Source organism: Octopus sinensis, linkage group LG1 (genome assembly GCF_006345805.1).
Source record: "Octopus sinensis linkage group LG1, ASM634580v1, whole genome shotgun sequence".
Classification (NCBI taxonomy): domain Eukaryota; kingdom Metazoa; phylum Mollusca; class Cephalopoda; order Octopoda; family Octopodidae; genus Octopus; species Octopus sinensis.
The window spans coordinates 81,854,655-81,872,130 of NC_042997.1; the positions used below are offsets into that span (position 1 = coordinate 81,854,655).

The 17,476-nt window shown below is 37.2% G+C and overlaps 1 long non-coding RNA gene across 1 annotated transcript; it reads right to left on the bottom strand.

Annotated features, from left to right (window-relative positions):
• Nucleotides 1–538: 538 nt before the first annotated feature.
• LOC118766288 lies at nt 539–16,215 on the bottom strand. The gene is made up of 3 exons (XR_005002203.1): nt 16,204–16,215; nt 10,132–10,137; nt 539–616 (listed from the first exon to the last, which is right to left on the bottom strand). It is a non-coding gene; the product is annotated as an uncharacterized LOC118766288 (long non-coding RNA).
• Between the last annotated feature and the right edge of the window lie 1,261 nt (nt 16,216–17,476).

Below are 17,476 nucleotides of genomic sequence, written 5' to 3' on the forward strand. Positions count from 1 at the left end.
AGCAAAAGGGGCTGATAGCTACCTAACTCAGATACTAGGAAACCCCAAAATGGCAGAAATTCAAAAGATAGTGCTCATGGAAACTGCTCATATCCTACGCAAAATACTTTCTATGTAATCTCAAGGTTTAAAACAAACATAATTTTCGGTTTAAAAAAAAAAAAATTTTTTTTTTTTTAGACATTCATTAGTACAACACCAAAAACTCACCCCAAAAATATATGGCACACTAGGCGTAACAACAACATGAACTTCCAACCTGTTGTCTCTTGAGGTCTCTGGGTGAGACTTGGAGCCAACTTGTACAAGTATAAAGCAAAACTCAAACATAGAATAATAATAATAATAATAATAATAATAATAATAATAATAATAATGATAATAATAATAATAATAATAATAATTATTATTATTACCATTATTATTATTATTGACTTTGCACAGCTTCTAACGCTGGAGATGTATTACTGTATCAGCTGTTCACTACCAGTGAACTAAGGTAACAACTTATTTTTCGAGCACCTTCCAGAGTATTCGGGCTGTTTTCTGAAAGTGCTCCGCCCTTATCGCATCCCCTATTTGTTCCATGTACTTCTCGAGATTTTTGCTCACTGTTCTCAGGGCTCCGATAATTATTGGTACTACTGCTACCTTTTTCATCGACCACAACTGCTTAACTTCCCAAGCTAACCTGTCATATCTCTCGACTTTTCTTTCTTCCTTATCGCATACCTTGTTGTCAGCTGGATATGCTATATCTATGATCCAGCATAGTTTGTTTTCTTTCTCAATTAAGACTATATCTGGCTTCCTATCCTCTATCTCATGGTCGCACTGAATCATAAAATCCCACAGGATCTTTGCATTTTTATTTTCGACGATGCCTTCGGGTTTGTGGTCGTACCAATTTTTTTGTTCTGTCAAGTCCATATTTGTTGTAAAGTGTCCAATGGACAAGCCCGGCTATATGGTCGTGGCGTCTCTTATATTCCTTCTGGGCTAGTGGCGTACATTGGCTGGTAATATGCCATACGGTTTCACCATTTTGTCCACAGATTCTGCACTTATCACTTTCTGATGTGTTGACTATTCTGTATTTTATGTAGTTTGTTCTTAGTGCTTAGGGCAGCACAGATTAGAGCCTCCGTTTCCGATTTTAAATCAATTTTAGTCATCCACAGCCATATTTTTTCTCTGTCTGTCTTATCTTCAACATCCCTATGAAATTGACCATGCATTCTTTTCTTTACCCACCTATTTTCAGTTTCATTCGTTTTCAATTTCTTGTACAGAGCTTATCTTTGCAATCTTTTATCCTACACGAGCCTGACCTTCTTACTTCTAATAATAGCGGTTGTGTGGCATTTTTTACGTACCATGCTATGTTGTTTTCGTCTACTCTAATGCTGTGTTCGCATCCAATAAGTCTTCTCCCCTTCTTTTTCTTGGTACATACAGTCTATCTGTGTCACTTTTTGGGTGGAGTGTCCCATATCTAGTTAGCAATTTCCTTGTCTTTTTGTCAAAGCTCTTTAGTTCGTGTACTGTCCATACGATTACCCCTGATCCATATCTAAGGAGTGAAACCGCCCAGGTGTTGATAGCTTCAATCTTATTCCGTCCGCTTAATTTTGATTTAAGGATTAGTCTCAGTCTGCGCAAGTACTCCACCTTAAATTTTTCTGTCATTTCTTTCTCCATCAATTTATCTATTTCCCAAATCCCCAAGTACTTATGGACTGTCTCTTCTATCTGCTTCATAACCTCCCCCGACGGTGCAATACCAAATAGTTTCATACATTCCAATACCAAATAGTTTCATACATTCCAATACCAAATAGTTTCATACATTCCAATACCAAATAGTTTCATACATTCCATAATCCAAGAATGTGGGATCATATCGTACGCCTTACGATAGTCGATCCATGACATGGTTAAGTTACTTTTCCTCCTCTTGCAGTCTCTAAGTACAGTTTTGTCAATCAGGAATTGATTTTTGGTACCTCTGCACTTATGCTTGCAAACCTTCTACTCATGTGGTAGGACTCCATTTTTTTTTCCAGATGTTCGTATATTGACTCTGCGAGTATTCCAGTCAATAACTTCCGCATAAGTGGCAAACAGGATATCTACCGAATTGCCTTTTCCGATATTTTTCAAGCACAGCACTGTCCTACCTAATGTCAGCTACTACTACTACTACTACTACTACTACTACTACTACTACTACTACTACTACTACTACTACTACTACTACTACTATCGCTGCTATCAAAGCAGTAATGGCATTATTGGCTGTATTACTAATAAAGAAACAATAAAATAGGGAGCGGAGGCACCCTCTTAATGGAATACGCATTGTGGAGTTTTGTGGTTTGGTTGCCGCTTCATTTCCCGGGTGTAGTCAAGGTGTTAGTGAATGCCACGTAACCAAAAAAGAAATCATGGGGAGAGAGAGTGGAAGGGGTGGGGTAGAGAAGAGAATGTGTGTCTCACAGTGCAACTGTATACACAGTATTGTGGTGGAGGGGTGGATAGGTAGGATGGGCGCATCACACGCGAGTAAAGATGGGTGTGTTGCTAATGTGTTGAAGAAAACAAACAACAAATATACGACTATGAGAGAAAGAAAAAGAAAGGAGAGAAAAAGGTTATCACTAAAAGGCGGATCACGAGGAAGAAGAAGGTTACAATATAGAAAACGTTTCGAAAAACAGGCCTATACTTATGGAGAATACAGCATGGGAATTCAGAAGTCCCAGTTATTATTATTATTATTATTGTTATTATTATTATATTATTATTATTATTATTATTATTATTATTATTATTATTATTATTATCATTATTATTATTATCATCATTATTATTATCATTATTATTATTATCATTATTATCATTATTATTATTATTATTATTATTATTATTATTATTATTATTATTATTATTCAGTAGTTTTATTTTTATAGCGTGCTTTCACTTCACTACCGAGCGCAGCTCTGTGTGCCTTGGGTATGTGCTGTGATTTGTTGTGATGCTCTGATGGTTATTGTATGGAAAGTGTTCTGCGTAGGATGTGTGCAGTGCTTAGTAGTGCAATTTTCTGTATGTTATATGTGTTTGTAAGTCCTGGTGTTTTTGTTATGTATTTGTCTGAATATTTTTTTATCATGCCTAATGCACCTACTATGATAGGAATTGTTTCTGTTTTCAGATTCCACATTCTAGTTACCTCTATTTCCAGGTCTTTGTATTTTGAGAGTTTCTCCATTTCTTTTAGAGACACGTTGTCATCAGCCGGTATTGATACATCAATTTATTATTATCATTATTATTATTATTATATTATTATTATTATTTTATTATTATTATTATTATTATTATTATTATTATTATTATTATTATCATTATATTATTATTATCATTATTATTATCATTATTATTATTATCATTATTATCATTATTATTATTATTATTATTATTATTATTATTATTATTTTATTATTATTATTCAGTAGTTTTATTTTTATAGCGTGCTTTCACTTCACTACCGAGCGCAGCTCTGTGTGCCTTGGGTATGTGCTGTGATTTGTTGTGATGCTCTGATGGTTATTGTATGGAAAGTGTTCTGCGTAGGATGTGTGCAGTGCTTAGTAGTGCAATTTTCTGTATGTTATATGTGTTTGTAAGTCCTGGTGTTTTTGTTATGTATTTGTCTGAATATTTTTTTATCATGCCTAATGCACCTACTATGATAGGAATTGTTTCTGTTTTCAGATTCCACATTCTAGTTACCTCTATTTCCAGGTCTTTGTATTTTGAGAGTTTCTCCATTTCTTTTAGAGACACGTTGTCATCAGCCGGTATTGATACATCAATTTATTATTATCATTATTATTATTATTATTATTATTATTATTATTATTAAGGTAGCGAGCTGGTAGAATCGTTAGCACATCGGGCGAAATGCTTAGCGATATTTCGTCTGCCACTACGTTCTGAGTTCAAATTCCGCTGAGGCCGACTTTGCCTTCCATCCTTTCGGGGTCGATAAAATAAGTACCAGTTTGTTATGGAAATGATAGTAATAATGGGGCACCTCTCCCACATAGTGAGTAGTATGTGATAGTACAAATACTGTGACGTAAGATATTGAGAGACACTCAGTTGGGTAGATAGTCATTAGATAGTGACTTGTCTAACTATACGGCTATACCTGAGTGGACGTTATAATAGTCCAAAAGAAGATTACAACAGTGGCGACGAAGAATTAACAAACTCACAAGAAATTAACAAACTCACGATGATTAAATAAACTCACAAGGAATTACGAAACTCACAAGAGCATTTTGAGCGAATTTTATGTAGTACAAAATTGTAAAATTATGGAAAAACTGCTGACCGGTTTGATCGAGTTGCAAAAACAGCAACAACAACAACTGAGAGAACAACAACAAATACTTTTACAGCAACATATGCTGCAATAACAAGTCGTCAAAAATGCTGAAAAGACGTTCTCGTCAGATTATGTTGCCAACTCAGTAACAGAATTTAACTATGAACCAGATGAAGGAGTTATCCTCGAGGCGTACTATAGAAGATACGAACAGATCTTCAATAAAGAGTGCAAAAATTGGGACAACGATATGAAAACGCGTCTAATTCTAAGGAATATGGCAGCAGGAGAACATGAGCGTTACAGAAATTACGTACTCCCGAAAAGACCTTCTGGCATAAACTTTAAAAATACAATAGGCTTATTGAGTAAAAGTTATAGCAAGAAAAGCTCGTTGCTCAATACACACTGGAAGAGTTGGAACCAAAGAAAGAACAACGAGGAGGACCACGTTACATATGCTGGTAGAGTTAACAGAGAATGTGATAAGTTCAGATATGTTTAAGTGCCTGATATTTACTCATGAACAAACTGCAGAAAAAGATGCAGAAATAAGAACAAGAATTCTAGCTAAGCTGGAACAAAACCAAGCTGTAACCTTACAACAATTGTCAGAAGAGTGATAGAATAGTAAATTTAAGACATGACAGAGAAAATTGAACATAAAGATTGCTCCCAAGTGAAACAAGTGCGAAACAGGCAGAATAGAAATCAAGTGTGTACTAAAATACTGTACAAACAGGACAAAAATTAGGAAACAAACTTGTGTTTTGCATGTGGAAGTCCACAACTAAGAAAAAATTGCCCATTTAAGGAAGCAGAATGTTTCCGTTATGGAAAAATTGGATGTGTAAAAGCACACTGAAAAACCATGACAAACGTTGGAACAAAGAAAAAAGAATAAACTAGATGTCGTTGAAAGAAAATTGTAATGTGACAAAGAGGAAATTCGTAAATGTGAAAATTGAAAATATAAGAGTAAAAATGCAGTTAGACACTAGATATTACCATTGTGAATGAAGAAACTTGGAAGTAAGCCAAAATTAAGTAAATCTAAAACAGTAACACACAGTGTTACGTGTAAAAGATTATATTTTATAGAATTTCTGTGTAATGTGACATTTCGTGACCAAATGAAAACGGCAAAAGTATACGTGTTAAAAAATTCAGTAAATTTATTCAGCTCAAATTGGATGGAACTGTTCATTTTGTGAAATACGCCCAAAAGTGTCTTGTATGGGAATATAGTTGGTTCAGTCGAAGGTTGGAATGCGGCTGAGGGGTTGAAACGAAAAATAAAACATTTATTTCCAGATATTTTCTCGGATGAACTAGGCTGCTGCACGAAAACAAAGGCAATTGTAGTAAAAGAAAGTGCAACACCTGTATTTAAGTCAAAACGGAATGTACCGTCCGCGGCACTAGAACAAGTAAATAAAGGATTTGAAAGACTTGAAAACCTAGGAGTAGTCGAGAAGACGGACCACTCAGATTGGGCAATACCTACGGTCTACGCAAAAAAGAAAAATAATAAGATAAGAGTTTGGGCAGATTTTTCAACGGGGTTGAATGATTGCTTAATTTCATATAACTACCCATTGCCGAGTCCTGATGAAGTATTAGCAAAATTGAACGGAGGTAAAGTCTTCTCAAAATTAGACTTCTCAGGGGCATATCTATAAATCCAAGCAGAAGAAGAATGCTCACACTTGTTAATCATTAATACACACCGTGGCTTAATTTAAACTTAAACGGCTTTCCTTCCATATTTCAGTACGTAATGGATGCAATGCTATTGACTGTGATTTTGCTATTGCCTATTTAGACGATATCCTAATAGAAAACAAATCACATGAACAACATGTAGAACACGTAAAGAGAATATAAAAAAAAATGAGAATACAGTTTTAAGTTAAGTGAAGAAAAATGTGAACTCTATTTGAAAAAAATTAAATACTTGGGCCAGATAGTAGATAAAAATGGACGGAAACTGGATCCAGCCAAAGCAGCTGCGACAAAAAATATGTCTATGCTGAATAATGTGACTATGCCACAAGCATTCTTGGGTTGAGTAAATTACTATCAAATTTACATTTCTAATATACACAATTGCCCCGCTAAATGATTTGTTAAAGAAAAATACAAAATGGTGCTGGACTGATGAGTACTAGAAGGTATTTGACAAATTAAGAAAACATTTTCACATCGAACTTATTGTTAACGCATTTTGATCCGAAGTTGAATATTTTATTGGTTAAAGATGCGAGCGATTACGGCGTAAGAACAGTGCTCCTGCACAAATATGACGATGGGAGTAAAAAGGTTATAGCCCATGCGTCACGATCGTTATTACTAGCTGAAAGGAACTACAGCCATATAGAAAAGGAAGCGTTAGCAATCATATTCTGTGTGAAAAAATTCCATAGATTTATTCGCCCACTACTTTCAATATACAGTTATAAAAAAGGAATATCAACACACAGCAAATAGACTACAGTGATGGGGCACTACATTATTGAATTATGATTACAAGATGGAATATTTACCGTAAAAAAACTAGGGCATGCAGATGGTTTGTCCAGACTGATACCGAAACACTACAAGCCATTTGAAGATACGGTAATCGCAGCATTAATATCAGAAGGAGAAATAAAGTAAAGTAATGGGGAATGTGATACGCGAATTATCAGTAACCTTAGAAGACATAAAACGAAATGTAGACAAGGATAAAGTCATAAAAGAAATGAAAAGAATACTGTGGACAGGAAAAGTAAATAGGAACAGGATTAGTGCGAAGCGAAACCAAGATGTGAACCTATACTCAATTTGTGATGACGTATTGATGTATGCACAGAGATTAGTAATTCCTGAAACATTACAAAAGAAAATGTTGAGGCTATTCCATGTTAGGCACCCTGGTATTTCGAGGATGAAAGCTATAATGCGTAGTTATGTGTACTGGCCAAAAATGGATAGAGAAATCGAAAATTTAGTGAAAGGCTGTAGAGGATGTGCCCTAACCCTAGCAGCAAAATTACCTATGATAAAAAGTGAACCTTGGCCAAAAGTAGATGTTCCGTGGTCAAGAACCGCTGGTTCCTTAGGCGGTTCATACTACTTAGTTGTAGTAGATAGTTTCTCTAAATGACCAGAAATTTGTTAGTGTAAAAAGCCAACCTCCTCAACTGCGAGAAAATTTCTACAGGAGCAGTTTGCAAGATTCGGCGTCCCAGACGCAATAGTGTCTGACAATGGAACGCAATCTGTGTCTTTTGAGTTTAAAAAGTTTTGTAAAATGTCCGCTGTACAACATGTAACTACTGCGCCATACCATCCCAAATTTAATGGACAAGCAGAGCACTTTGCCGATACGTTCAAGAGAGCCCTAAGAAAGTCGAATAAGGAAGTCACGGAAGAGGTAACTCTACAATTATCTAGCATTTCCTATTCTCTTTATCTACTACTACTAAATCAAACTTTCTAGCTTCTATTACTCTGTCAGTCATAATGTTAAAGTCCAATAACATTGTATATTTCTTACTTTCTAGTTCATGTTCATACTAAGTTCATGTTCGTACCATTTATAAGTATTTTCAAATCCTAGCTTTCTACACAACTCCCAGTGGATTACTGTTTTCTTGTATTCTTTCTGTACCATCATGTTACATTCACTTACTACATAAGTAACACTTTCCTCTTTTGATTTGCATAATCTGCATTGGGTATCTACTTTGGCTTTAATCCACTTAGTTCTTAATGCTTTATCTTGTGCTGCTACTAACTAACTTTCTGTCTCCCTCTTCAGCTTTCCTTTCTGCAACCATAACCTTTCTCACTACTATTTGCTGCAACTATCTTTGAGATTCTGCCATGCTAATTCTTCTCCTGTTTGACAGATAACTTTTGTCCCTTTTTCTGGTTTTTAACTTCGTTTGGGGTTTTGATTTCCCTATGTCTTACTGTGACTCTAGCAGCTTTTAATAAACTTCACTATTACCCACATAGCTATATCTACTCTAGCAGTCTTCTACTGATATCAACCCTCTTCCACCTTCCTTTCTAGGTAAGTATAATCTTGCTACTCCTGCTCTTTGGTGGAGTCCTCCATTCATATTGTATTCCTTCCTAGTTCTTCTGTATGGTTTTGTTAATTCAGTTTTTGTCTACAAAAGCTGCTGAATATCTAAGTTATCTTATGCTTCCTGCTGTACTGAATATACTCAAAATGGGTGTAGGATCATGTCATAGGCTTTCTTATAATCTATTCCATGCTATTGTTAGATTTTTCCTTTCTATATTTTACTTAATTTAGGACTACTTTGTTTATACATAATAGATCATGCGTTCCTCTAGCCTTTTTTCTTGCAACCTTTCTATTCTTCTGGCAGTAAATTCTGGTCGTCAAGGTGCTCGTAAATGCTATCTGAAAGCTTCTTTACTAATGGTAAGCAAGTCATTGGTCTATAATTGCTAGCTGTATTACTCTTGCTTTTGTCTTTCATAAGGAGTATTGTTCTCCCTCTAATCATCCAATCTGGCATTACTACTCAATTAACCCTTTGAGTCCTGACCTCCTGAACCTTATTTGACCAAATACCTGGCTTTCTGATGCACACCATCAGCAGAGCGGTGCTACAGTATAGAGAACAATAAGCTAACCACCGGTAAATTGGTGTTATGAAGTTGTTCCCCCAGCCTCCCATGTAAACTACTAAATTTCTTTAACCAGTACCCTAGTTCTAAGTCTCGTTCTGAACCTTTCCATTCCAGCATTTTTCCTAACACTTTACTCATTAATGTTAGTCTTAGATTTGGCTGCTTTTAACTCACTACTTCTTCCCTCACTTTCTTTAACCATACTGCATCTTCATTATGATTAACTGGTTTATCCCAAATGTTACACCAGAATTTTCTAGCTTCTTTTGCATTAGATTTCTTATCTTCAATACTGTCTTCCCACTATTTATTTGGTTATAAAATCCCCTCTGGTCTGTTTCAAATAATCTATTCTGTTGATACTGATCTATTCTTTTCTGATATCTGGAAAGCTTACCTGCTACTGTTTCAACTCTTCTTTGACTGTCCCCAATCCTATCTCTTTGATTAAAGTATTATTTCTAAAGAGAAGATTTAAATCTAATGTTTCCTAACTTGTTCAGTTTCCAGGCTACTATTCTACTCAGATCTTGTTTTAAATCTTCCCTTTATTTTGTAGTCTCCTTTTCCACATTTGCTCTTTTCTAATCTTTCCTTGTAGAATATTTAATCTTCAAGTAACTACTACCGCAACTGCATAGATCAATAAGTTAGTGTCAACTATATTTTTATTATCTATCCTACTAATAACAGAATTTAGTTTCTTAGTCATATCTGGCAGCTTCCCTATGTTTGTACCTTTTAATGCTGGAAATCTTTTTCTTATTTATTTACTCATTACTTCCTGCAACTCATCTAATATCTTCACATCTTCCTCACTTAAATTGCTGGTGCCAGTTGTCCTTTCCTTATTGATAGTGCAATTATTATTTTTTTCCTTTAGGTTCTTCTTTATTTGAACTACATCACTTACGCTGTTGTTTGTCTTTCCTACTGCCTGGTCTTTCTTTCCCAGTTCTCTTGTGATCTTTTCTACCTCCAATTCTGTCATCTACTTTCTTCTAAAAGCATTAGCTCTTCTCAGTCACATTAAACATACCCTTCGTTACCCAAAGTTTTAACACCCTTTTCTAAACCCCATTCTTTTAGGTTCATTTTTTAAGTAACACTGCATCACTATCCTGGCCCACTTCCTCCTCCTTACTGTATTATCTGCTGATGCTGTCTTAGGGTAACAGCTGTGATCCGCCTGCATCTTTATTGAACTACTGCTGAACGAGAGGCCTTCCCTTAATGTTCTAACCTCATTTCCTGTTACAATCAGAGTTTCTACGTAAAATCTTGTCTCTCATAAACTGAGGTATGATAACATTCGTCACCATCGTCATCACCAATATTATTATTCGACATCTTATAGCTTCAAGTAACCTTCTATTGCATCACTTGCTGCACTTTTGTACTGGTGTGTGCACTATTTTTCCCCCTTTGGGGAATATTGTATTGCATCAGTATGTTATGGGGTTTGGTTTGTGTCTTCTGTTGTATTAGTTTTTGTATTGTGCGTTGCTTGTGCAGTACAGGTTGTGTTCTTCTTTTGGGTATCGGACTTCTATGGCACTTGTGGGATTTGTTCATTTTGTTGGGTATTTACTGTATGAGTTTATTCCTGTGTATTTCGGGACGAGTGATGCACAGTAGTGTGTGTAAATCATAAATCAACCATTTCATTGTATTCACGGTTACTTGTCAATCGTTTTTGTTTTCGTTTTGTTATGGGTCCGTCTTTATTGCGTTTACTTTTTGACAGAATACCGTCATGGACATGTGTTAATGTTTCTTTCGTATTTATAATTATTATTGACGTATAAGCAAGAGACCGAGAGGAAACAGCAATGTACATATACAGAGAGGATTTGTATAAATATGGAAGCATATGCGATTAGAATTTGACTCACAGGTTTGCAGTTTTCGTACAGCGGTATTGCAGTCGACGTGTTTACGTTTTCATGCGCGAATTGCAGTGGCGACGCATCTGAGGGAAGCTATATCTATCTATCTATTTATCTATCTATCTATCTATCTATCTATCTATCTATCTATCTATCTATCTATCTATCTATCTATCTATCTATCTATCTATCTATCTATCTATCTATCTATATCTAGATAGATAGATAGATAGATAGATAGATAGATAGCTAGCTCGAAGGTGAATAAAATCAAAATTAAAAACAGCAGGATATAAAGTTGTAATGCAGTATGGACGTTTCAAGTGGCTCCATCTAATTGAACAATGCAATCATTACATCAATTTAAATGTAGTGCTACCTTCAGCTGCACAAAAAAAATATATATAGAATTTCAACAGGTAGGAACATTAATATAATTTTTCTTAAATATTATAACAGAGTAAGATGGAAGAAATTTATGTTGTCGCTAATGTAGCAAAAGTATCTTAGAAAAACAAACTATAATTTCTTAGAATAGCATGGAGCATAGTGGGGTCATAGGGTTGTAATTCATTTCCAATTTATTTATCCCTTTATCATCTACTAAAATCTGAGGCTAGAAAGTTTTGTATATTTAGAATAAAGAACAAGAGTGATATATATATATATACATACATACATACATACATACATACATATATACACATATATATATCCATACACATACAAACTCTCTCTCACACATGGCTCAGTGGTTAGAGCGTCGAGCTTACGATCGTGAGGTTGTGAGCTCGAATCCCGGACCGGGCTGCGTGTTGTGTTCTTGAGCAAGACACTTTATTTCACGTTGCTCCAGTTCACTCAACTGTAGAAATGAGTTGCGACGTCACAGGTGCCAAGCTGTATCGGCCTTTGTCTTTCCCTTGGATAACACTAGTGGCGTGGAGAGGGGAGGTCGGTATGCATGGGCGACTGCTGGTCTTCCATAAACAACCTTGCCCGGACTTGTGTCTAGGAGGGTAACTTTCTAGGTGCAATCCCATGGTCATTCATAACCGAAGGGGGTCTTTACCCTTTACATATATATAAGCAAAAAATTCGTTATAGGTATGTATAAGATAAAATCTTATATAAAGCATTACAAACAATTATGAAAATGGAGAAGAGATGTTAAAAGTTCAAAATAGAATTTAATATCCACATACGAACGTTTCAAATGGCAATACAATTATGTAAGAAAAAACCTTAAATATAATAATGATAATTAAAGTAGTATGTATTACCATTTTCGTCAGTGTAAAAAAAATTAAAGGAAAACATAAAAAAGGTATCACCAAAAAAAAAAAAAAATCTAGAAGGAAAAGCAAAGAGGCTATGTCGGAGAGCTAACTGGATATTTGCAAATAACTTGTAAAAGGGGAAGAAGGGAGAGAAACAGGGACATATTAATGCATTTTCAAGTCTATCTGTGTAATAAACTATGAACTAATCTGGCCAACGGGTATATTTTAATTGCTTGCTTTAGCAGGCTATCATTTTAATATGATGAATATTTATTAGAAATATTTATTTTGGGGCTCCCCAAAAGTTTGAAATGTTCTACTTGAACTTATTCTCTCTCTCTCACACACACATACACACACATATATACATAAATATATACTAGCAGAGATATCCGGCGTTGCCCGTGTTACATTCAATTGAAGAATATATATGTTATATTTTCTGTAATGAACTGGAATATCTATGTTTCGAATTTCATCAAAATTGCAGATGAAGGTTATTTCCCTCTTTACCCCCCCCCCAAATTGTAATCGTGCCACATGTATCTCATACTACTGACTTTTATGTGCATATTCCAAAATTCCAGTCTTATTGAACCTGTTAAAAAAATTTTGCTCTTGAAAAATGAAGGTCATGGAGCTCTAAAATGTGAGAGTTAAGGCCCCTGGTGGGGGTGGGCATCTTAATGTCAACCAGAGAATTGAATTGTTGATAATCTTTTTAACTTGGCTCTTATTTCTATTGTTTGAATTTGTTTGAAATTGGAAATATATGTTCACTGGGTTTGTAAAAGAGAGCAAAACTACAGGAAACCAAAAGACGAATGATCACAATATGCAGTCAGTTATCCTACCCTAGTCGTTACCACTCCCAATGTAGGATTCCTCACCATCCAGGTGACAGGCACAGCCGAAAGATGCGTTACGAATGTATAGCAATTGGAAAGGCATGACCCAACTGAAATAAACATTAACAACTGTGTGACGTGAGGGCTAAGGAGAAATGAAAGTGTCACCTCTGGAGTTTGCAAATAACCACTATACTGATACGTAACCGGACAGAATAAATTTACAATCTATAAATGTCTTTGAATAAGCAGTCACTCATCTGGGAAGGCCATGAAATCAATGTTACCATATGGGGACTATGTGTGACCCAGTGATAATAAAAAGACTGAAAGGAGGTCTGCAATCAAATAACTTTACTCAACACTTTGCAACTGAATCAGTGGAGGCAAAGATGCCTCTCATTTACTTGACAATTTATGCACCACATTGCAGAAATCAATGTAAGTGTATGTCAAAGCAAAGTGTTACACTGTTGTACCACTGAATTACAAATAATGCTCACCTTTTATGCTCGGGTAACCCTACAGCTTCCAAGAGCACAACTGTATTCGTTTTTGCTTAGATAAAAAGTCATGAAGCCATTCTCCCAATTTTCCAACAATGCAAAGATCACGCAGTTTGTGACATATCATTCCATGATCAAGTTTATGAAAGGCCTTTGCAAAGTTGAGATATATCACTTCCACATTTGAGTAGTTGGGCAGTTGTTTCAGTACCCAGTCATAGTGTTGTAAGAGCTGAGTCAGGCAGCTTCTTCCTGGTCGGAAACCATGTTGGGTGTCAGGCAGCAAGTCATTTTCTTCAAGGAAGGCGATTAGTTTTCTTCTGACTATTCGTTCCATGACCTTGCTGATGTGCGAGGTCAGAGAGATAGGTCTGTAGTTCTTGGCCTCCGCTCTGCTACCTCCTTTATAAATAAGACATATTTTACCCTCCTTCAGTTTTCTTGAAAGTTTGCCAGTTGCAAGGAAGCTCTGAAAAAGGGTCTGCAGTGGTCTTGCTAGGACTCGCATATATACTTTTAGAAGGATTGCTAGGAATCCATCAGGGCCAGTAGCTGAGCCTGAGTTCATTTCATCTATAGCCCTTATTACATCGTCTTCCTTTATATTGATGTAATCGATCATCACTGCCTCTGTTTTTATATCTGCAGTAGTAAAAAAGTCAGTTTAATTGCTGACTTGCAAGTGTCCTGGGGGTGGAGTGAAAATACTTTTGAATTGCTCATTTAGTAGTTAACTTATCCTCATTGAGTTTCCTGTGAGTGTACCATCTTTTTCGAGGATGGCCCTATCTTGCAGTGCACTGAAGCTGTTTCTTTGGTAAACTTCTAGAAAGCTCTGGGGTTAGATTTTATTCTGTCTATAGCCCAGACTTCTTTGTCTGCTCTTTCTTTTTTATGGGAGAGTCGCAGATTTCTTTCAATCTCCAGCAGTTGTATTTTCAGGTGAGACTTTTCACTGCTTTCAATTTGTTTGTATAGGCGATTTGAAACTTTTATACGCCGTCTCATAAGAATTTTCCTCTTCCTGGGGATTTTGTTCTTGTGTACAGTGGCCTTTCTCTCCAGGACACATTTGTAGCATATGGCTTGCATTACAGACATGAATTATTGAAGTTCCATGTCGATGTCCGGTGAGGAGAGACATTTAGGCCAGTTTTGTTTGAAGATCTCTTTCTCAATTTGTTTCCAGTTTGCCTTATGGAAGTTGAAGCTAGAAAGATTCTGAGAGTTTCTTGTAGGCTGCATGTCCATGGTTTCCTTTGGTCCATACATGGTCAGCTCTACCATGTTGTGATCTGAGAGTAGCATCGGTGTAACCTTCACATTATGGATGAGATCCTTATTATTTGTGAAGCAGAGATCCAGTATGTTACCTGCTCTGGTTGGTTGGAGTACTATTTGTTCCATGTACAAAGTGTTGAGGTTCAGGTGGGACTTCACCTGTCCTTGTTCGCATCATGTTATTCCTGGGAGAGAAAGGGCCTCGGGCCATCTGACATTGCGCAGATTGAAGTCTCCCATAAGAAGTACACTTATGTGTTGTTCTAATGTGACTAGAACTACTATTTTTGTATGGCAGTTTTCAAACTTGCCTACATGATTTGGAGCATCTGGAGGGCGATATGTAGCACATATAACGACACCGAGTTGTCTTATATGTACAATTAGCGTGTCACATATTGAATTTAAGTGTGACAAAAGGACCTGGGGGGGTGAGGTCGTCACGGATGTACATCGCAACTCCACCATGACTCCTTTCTTTCCTGTCAGTCCGTAATACAGCAAACTGTGCTAGGTGTATTTCTGCATTTGCTATATCTGGTTTCAGGTGTGTTTCCGTAAGTGCTATGCATAAGGCTTGATTGCATGCAACAAGGTCTCTCAATAAAGGGAATTTTATCCTGTTACAAAGTGTTAACAGTCCTCTGAGCACCGATGTGTGTGTTGTTGCCAGTGGTGCCCACCTTGGGTCTATTTGCTGTGGTGGTCTTGTGTATTGGGGATAGTTCCATCTGTAAGATTGATGTAGCCAGGTCAGCTGCTGTACAATCTTTTGTGCCATGCACAAAAATATTGTTGTTCAGCAGCTACCCTTTCCGTATGTTGATAGGTCTGGTTTGTAGCACGCATATATATATATATATATATATATTTCTAGTTTCAGCTCAGAGCTGCGGCCATGCTGATGCACCGCCGTTTTGTGCTACACTGTTATTACGACAAACCTCGTCTAATATGTGGCACTTTGTGAAGAATGGAGTTTGATATACCTACTCTCATTTGCACCTCTTGCCGTGAGGTAGGTTCATCTGGGACTCTTGACAAGAAGATGTCCAGCTTTGATTTAAAAACCGCTACATCTACTTTGTGCAAGTTCCTCAGACTCTTTGGGAGAATATTAAAAAGCTGTGGGCCCTTGAAACCCAGGCTGTTGCAGAAGCTGACCTGATGCGTGATGACATTGCTGGGATCTTTGGCACTATGCAGTGTCGTCCCGTTCTAGCATTGGTGTAGCTTACAATGCCAAAATTTGGCACAATTCCTTCCAGGATCTTCCAGACATATATTACTGCATGCCTCTCCCGTCTTCTCTCCAGGGAGTAGAGTCTTAGCTGTTTTAACCTTTCCCAGTATCTGAGCTGTTGCAAAGAGATGATCTTCTTTGTGAATCTTCTCTGGATTGCTTCAAGGTCCGCTGTTAATTTTACACTGGTGGGTGACTATAGCTGGGAAGTAATCCAGGCGACTGAGGACGAATGTCCACCAGAGGACCATCATGGTTTCTTATCTGGGTTGAATGTTCTAGTATCCACCCAGCCAGTCGTCTGCACTTTGTCGCCATCCTGGTAATGTGCACTTGGAAAGAGGTATCATCACTCATGTCGAACCCAGGTCCCTCACAGACTTAGGCTCTGGGATTGAAATTCCCTGTTGACCGGTGTATCCTGTAAGTTTTATATCAGTTTTGGATGCTGGTAGCGCAGGGCCTGAATTTTCAGCATTAAACTGCATATTATTATCCTCAGCCCATCTGTAGATTGAGTCCAACTCCTGCTGCAGGTGTGCAACATCGCTGGGGTTCTGTATTTTCTGCGAGACTTTCGTATCGTCTGCATAGTGGCCAGAGTGCATATCCGGGCATTTGAGAGCATATCTGAGAGGGCCACTATAAAAAAGCAGTAGTCCCAAGACAGTGCCCTGTGGAACACCGCTCACTATTTGTGTGTTCATAGAGGTGGCTCCATTAACCACTACTGCCTGACTCCTATCTTTCAGGAAGTCATGCAACCACACTCCAAGTTTTCCAGCTATGCCGAGGTCACGTAGTTTGTGGCATATCATACCATGATCCACCTTGTCAAAAGCTTTTGCAAAATCAAGGTAGATTACGTCCACATTTGATTTGTTGAGTAACTGCCTCAACACCCAGTCATAATGCTGTAAAAGCTGGGTCAGGAAGCTCCTACCTGGTCGCAAACCATGCTGGGTATCACTCAGCAAGTTATTTTCCTCAAGGAATGCGATTAGTTTCTTTCTGACTATCCGTTCCATGACTTTGCTGATGTGTGAGTCAGAGAGATAGGCTATAGTTTTTGGCATCTGCTCTGCTTCTCCCTTATGTATTGGGCATATTATTCCCTCCTTCAGCTTGCTTGGCAGTTGCCATTCGCAGAAAGCTCTGGAAGAGAATCTTGAGGGGTTTTGCCAGGGCATGCTTACCGCTTTGAGGAGGATGGCTGGGAACCATCTGGACCAGCAGCTGGGTTTGTGTCCACTTCATCTATGGCTAGTAGGACATCTTTTTCGCTAATGTCAATACATTCTATTGTAAACCGCCTCGCTGGTTATAGGTGAGGCGGCAAAGAGTCTACTGGTTCGTTCACTTGTCTGTGTT